The following is a 6686-nucleotide window of genomic DNA, read 5'->3' as shown; positions in this document are numbered from 1 at the left end:
AGATTAGCATTGATAATTCTCCAAACTTGTCTAGAAGTTAAGGATTTCTTTGTTAGAGATGCTGAACGACTACCAAGCCCACTATGAGCAGTTGGAGTAAAAAGAATTTTTTTGTGCTTCAAATACATCTTCTTTTCATCAGAACTAGCCCAAAAAAAGTCAATACAAGCGAAGTCTATAGCATTGCAAATAGATTTGGGAAGCTTGACACAAGACATAAAATAAACACTGAAGGCAGAGAGAACCGACTTAATGAGTTAATTTGTAAGATCATTCTACTCCTGATGAACCTCAAAAACCTGAGAAAATATGACTAATTTGTTTCTTTTAATATCCACTTAGATTCCCCGATAATTCCTGAGTTCCGTAGAGATAGGAATTTCAAAGAAATTAGATAAATATTCCCTGTCTACCTCTGTAATGTTTGGACGACAGACCACGATTTGAGATATTGACTTCTGGACCAGACCATTGACAATATGTAACCAAAACTTCTTTAACACTAGGAAATTATTGTTTCTCAAAGAAAAAGATGCTCATCAGCATATAACAAGTGTGAAACTGGATCAGCAGCTTGGCATGCCTTAATTCCTTTTCATTCACCCGCATTTTCATTTTTTTTTTTATCAAACCAGATAGGACATTTGCAGCAAGAATATAAATGTATAGGGAAAGGGGGTCATCTTGTCAAATCCTTCTGACTGGATTAAATGTAGCCGATAAAGTGCCGTTAAACCTGACTTGATATTGTATTGTGGAGATGCACTATAAGATCAATTGGATCCATTTTTTAGGGAAGTTCATCCGAGTCATCACAGCTTCGAGAAAACTTCAAAAAAATCCTATCAAAGGCCTTGGAAAAGTCAATCTTTAGAGCCACAACTTTTTTCCTCCCAGCTTTGGACATATGAACCTAATTCATTAAATTAGCTATAAGAAGAATATTATCCGAGAAGATAAGATCATGAAGGACATTTTTCAACCTTTTGCAGATAACTTTAGAGATGATTTTATAAGTCACATTGCAAAGGCTTATTAGCCTTAGATTCTTCGTGGTATTTACATGTAGGCCCTTTGGAATAAGAATAATGAGTTTTGTTTAATTGCTTTAACAAAAACTCATTCCTCCAAAAATCATGACTAGAGCCAACAAATCCTCTTTGATCGGTCATGATAACCTTCAGGGCTTGGCACATTATCCTTTGGTAATTCAAAGACTGCCTTTTTAAGTTCATCAAAAGGGGGTTCAAGAATTAAGCAATCTGCTTGAGAGTTCGAAATAGTTGGCCTCTCAAGTTGATTTAGTTGCACAAGAATACCACTAGTGTTCATGTCAGGTTGAATGCAATAAAGATCAGAAAAATATGACCAAACAATTTTTTGAATTTCCCATTAGTCATGAGTCCAGGTGTCCTCAGCCCGCTTGAGACTCCTAATTTGATTCCTAGATTATCTCTTTGAAACCACCGTGTGAAAGTATTTGGTATTTCTCTTCCATTTAGTCTTCCATTTAATCTTAGCTCTTTTCTCCCAAAAACTATTTTGGCAATCATAAAGAAATTCAAGCTAATATTTCATATTGAGGAACTCTGAGTTAGCATCAAATTTATCAAGGACCAAGCTGTTGGATAAACGAAAGAGTTTCTTTTCCATATGATTAATATGTACTTGAAAATTGCCAATTTTCGACTTACTCTAGTTGTCCAAAGTTAGCAAGGTCCAGTTGAGCTTGTACATAATTCTCGCTATAATAACTAACTTATGAAAGTATTTAGATTGACATTGACAGGCTCCAAATTTAAGTTGTGAAGAGCAAGGGCTAGTTTGACATATTTATGGTTTGGTTGATTTCAGCTTTTAAAAATTGTTTTCTATTTTTAAAAATAAAAAAATTAAAAGCCCGTTTGGTTTAGTGTTTTTAATTTAATTTTTTAAAACTGTTCTCATTTTTTGTTTTTAAAAAATAAAAAATAAAATAATTTAAAATTATCTTTATTTCATCTTCTTGTTTTCAAAGCAACTATATTTGATTATTGAAAAATATAGTTAACTTAATCAATTTCTATTATAAACAATTACCATTAATTGTCTACAACTATCATTGTCAACCTATCTTGTAAGTATAAAAATAATTTTAAATTAACATAACCAAATGAATTTTCATTTTGTTTTGCTTTAAAAACAATTTTACAAACTTTATTACAAAATAATTTTTAAAAATAAAAAGGGAGAATCACATCAAAGACCCTCAAAACACATAAAATTACACTTTAGGTCCAATAGATTCTGATAATGCACTAGAAGCCCAAGGGGCCTTGTTGCAACTTTTGTTAGGAGCGAAAGTACAATTTGGCCCTCTCAAAACAAACCAAGCACGATTTGATCTTCCTTCTCCTCTCCTCTTCCTCTTTGTCTTCCTCTTCCTCCTCACAACATTACATTATAGTTCCACAATTCTTCCATTCCCTCCTCCATCTTCTCAATCTATTCATCCTTACGGTAAGCCAACATACAAGAGCCAGGTTCTACACATTGCAATCTTGCTGCCTTTATTGTTGTCCCCGAACAAATTTTGTTAATCGCTCTTCCTAAATCAATAGCCATTGTTTTGAGATGAGCACCGCTGAGCTCCTTAGCATCGAACCTTTATAACTCAAGTTTCCTTGTAAGGTTTATTCTAGATCTATTCATCTTTCATTTAGATACATGTTTCTAGGATTTATGGGAACTGCTACAGAAGCTGCAAAAACCACAACTTGCCATCACTAAGTTGTGATCAAAACTTTGAATTTTGAATTGTCGAACCTATGCTTGTGAATATTTGGATGTTAAGTTATAAATTTGTGAACTTTGGCAGCACGTCAACTCTGAACATTTGCTTGTCAAGATATGGACTTATACCTGTACATATTTGAACATGTATTTGTGAATATTAAGACTTTGACTGTACATTTTTTAGCTTTGCTTATTTTTGAACTTCAGCTTCTGATCTTCTGATAGTCAAAGATTGGATTATGTGTTGTGAAAACATGAACATTATCTTGTTAATATTGGATATTTAATTGTAAATTATCTAGATATGAGTATATGTTCTTGAAAATTCAATGAAAATATAATGTTAATAATAAAAGGACCTTATATTGTTGTTCATGCCATATAGAAGGACCTTGTGTTGTTAATAGATGAAACTTGTCATGTTATTGGTAAATGTTTAACTTAATCACACAGACCATGTGAAATATATGGACATTATTATGTTATATATGAAATTTATATTGTTCATAAACCTGAGAACTTTTACAAATGTTCAACTTAAGCACATAAATCTTATAAAATAGATGGCTATTATGTTGTTAATAAATGAATATTTTCATATTATATAAGGACTTTTTGTTATTTATAAACTTAAGAAACTTTTATATAAGTTGTAAAAACCAGAGCTTGCCATCACTAAGTTATGAATATCTAAATTTGGAAATTCTAGGTCTGGACTTTGAATTGTGAATTGCCAAACTATGTTTGTGAATATTTGGATGTTAAGTTGTAAATTTGTGAACTTTGACGGCACTCAACTCTGAACCTTTTCTTGTTAAGATATGGACTTTTACCCATACATATTTGAATATGTATTTGTGAATATTAAGACATTTACTTGCACATTTATGAACTTAGCTTATTTGTGTAGGAGTATAAAATGGTTCATGTGTAACATTTTAAACTATCTGGTAGAGCATCCCAATAATGTTAGTGCTCAAAGTGCCCTTGTACTCACAGCAGGAACCAAAGGAAAATAAAAATAATAGAATGAAGCATCAAAATGTAATTGATGTTCCTCTAGGATTATGCATGTGCTATTTTAAGTTTTTTTTTTTTTGTAAATATATGTACAGCATATATGGTAGTGTATGTTTGGATAACACTTGTCGTAGTGTAAATGAAATTATTTGCAATTATCATTTGTACATGTTTTCCAAATTTATGAACAAAAAGTCTATATATAATATGAAAATGTCTATTTATTAACAGTATAATGTCCTTCTATTTGACATGGTTTGTATGGTTAAGTTGAATATTCGTAAAAGTTTCCCAGGTTTATGAAAAATAGAAAGTCCATATATAACATGAAAATGTGCATTTATTAATAATACAATGTTCATATATTTCACATGGTTAGTGTGGTTAAATTGAACATTTACAAATAACATGACAAGTTTCAACTATTAACAATACAAGGTTCTTTCATATGTTACATTTGAACATCTGCACAAGGTACTTCTATTAACAAAATAATTTACAACATATAAATTTTCATTGAATTTTCAATAATACATACATAATATTTGGATAATTTACAACTAAATTTACAATTAAATATCCAATATTAACAAGATAATATTCATGTTTTAACAACATATAATCCAATCTTTAACTATTAGAAGATTAGAAGTTGAAGCTTCAACGAATACTATTACATAGTGAGATGTAGAAGCTATTCTCTCTATTATTTTCATTTTTCTTTGGTTCCTACTGTAAGTGCAAGGGCACTTTGAGCTTTGACTTTGTTGGGATGCTCTTCTAATAAGTACAAAATGTCATACCCAAACTATTTTATACTACTGTACAAATAAGCAAAGTTCATAAATGTACAAGTAAAAGTTTTAATATTTACAAATACAAGTTCAAATATATACAGGTGAAAGTCCACATCTTGACAAGCAAACGTTCAGAGTAGATGTGCTGCCTGCCAAAGTTTACAAATTTGCAAATTAACGTCCAAATATTCACAAGCATAGGTTTAGCAATTCACCATTTATAGTCTAGATCCAGAATTTTTGAATTCAAATATTCACAATGACAAGCTTTGGTTTTTACAATTGTTGTAAAAGTTTCTTAAGTTTATGAACAATAGAAAGTCCTTATATAATATGAAAATATCTATTTATTAACATGACAATGTTCATCTATTTCACATGGTCCATGTGATTAAGTTGAACATTTGTAAAAGTTTCTCAGGTTTATGAACAATAGAAAGTCCGTACATAACATGAGAAGATTCATTTATTAATAATACAATGTTCATATATTTCACATGATCCACGTGGTTAAATTGAACATTTACAAATAATATGACAAGTTTCATCTATTAACAACACAAGATCCTTCTATATGGCAAACCTGAATATCTACACAAGATCCTTATATTGTTAACAATATGTTTTCATTGAATTTTCAAAAATATATACATCATATTTGGATAATTTACAATTGAATTTACGTCTAAATATCCAATATTAATAAGATAATGTTCATATTTTCACAACACCTAATCCAATTTTTAACTATCAGAAGATCAGAAGTTGAAGTTCAGAAATAACCAAAGCTCATAAATGTACAAATAAAAGTCTTAATATTTCCAAATAGAGGTTCAAATATGTACAGATAAAAGTCCATGTCTTGACAAGCAAAGGTTCAGAGTTTACGTGCTGCCAAAATTCACAAATTTACAACTTAACATCTAAGTATTTACAAGCACAGGTTCAACAATTCAAAATTCAAAGTCTAGGTCCAAAATTTCCAAACTCAAATTTTCACAATTCAATTATGGCAAGTTTTGGTTTTTGTAACTTCTATAGCAGTTCCTAAAAATCTTAGAAACATGTATATAAATGAAAGATGAATAAATTCAAAGTAAAACTTACAAGAAAACTTAAGTTCTAGAGGTTTGACAAAATAATGGCTATTGATCTAGGAAGAGTGATCTACAAAAGTTACTTTGGGACAACAATAAAGCTAGTGAAATCAAGATGTGCAAAACCTAGCTCTTATATGTTGGCTCAACACAAGAAGGATGGATAGATCGAGAAGATTGAGGAGGGAATGGAAGAGTTGTGAAACTATATTAGAGTTGAAAAAACGAGCAAGTTTGGCCTTATGGGCTTAGTCCTTAGGGCTCGACCCTGAAGGGTCTGAACCCTTAAATACGGTTCTTCATTTTTAACATCATTTTTTAGGCCTAATCCTTATTTGAAAGACTCAAAGGTTGGCCCTCAAGCCCTATTCTAAAAAATTAGAAAAATTAAAATAACATTAACCAGTATAAATTAATTAAAATATTCTAAAATTAAAAAAAATCAAAATCCTTATAATCGTTTAGAAATTAAATAACACACATTTAGAAATCTAAATTAATTATAACATTCATCAATCAAAACTCAAATTCTCTTCATCTTCATCATCTATAAATAAAACATTAGAACCCTTAAAAGTAGATCTACTTGTTAAAGGTGGAGAAGCTTCGATGTCAATATACTCTTCAACCACTTCTTCCTCACCTACAATAAATAATAACAAAAGTATATCATTATAAATATACACGCTCACATATATCATAAGATAAAATATTTAGATATATCATAAGAACAAGAGGCATGAGGTAAAGGGGTGAGGGCGAGGGCATGAGTAGAGTTGAAAAAATGGTAAGGCCAAGCCCATAACCTGGTTCTCCATTTTTAATTCCATTTTAAGACTTGGCCCTTATTTGAAGGGCCTAAGGTCGGACCCTTAAGCTTTGTTCTAAAAAATTAAAATAAAATTAACCACTATAAATTAATTAAAATATTTTAAAATTAAAAAATGAAAATCCTCATAATCTCTTAGAAATTAAATAACACACATTCAAAAATTTA

Source organism: Prosopis cineraria, unplaced genomic scaffold (genome assembly GCF_029017545.1).
Source record: "Prosopis cineraria cultivar Desert tree isolate PC_DT_omini unplaced genomic scaffold, ASM2901754v1 PC4, whole genome shotgun sequence".
In the NCBI taxonomy this organism is placed as follows: Eukaryota; Viridiplantae; Streptophyta; class Magnoliopsida; order Fabales; family Fabaceae; genus Prosopis; species Prosopis cineraria.
This window is presented reverse-complemented; position numbering follows the sequence as displayed.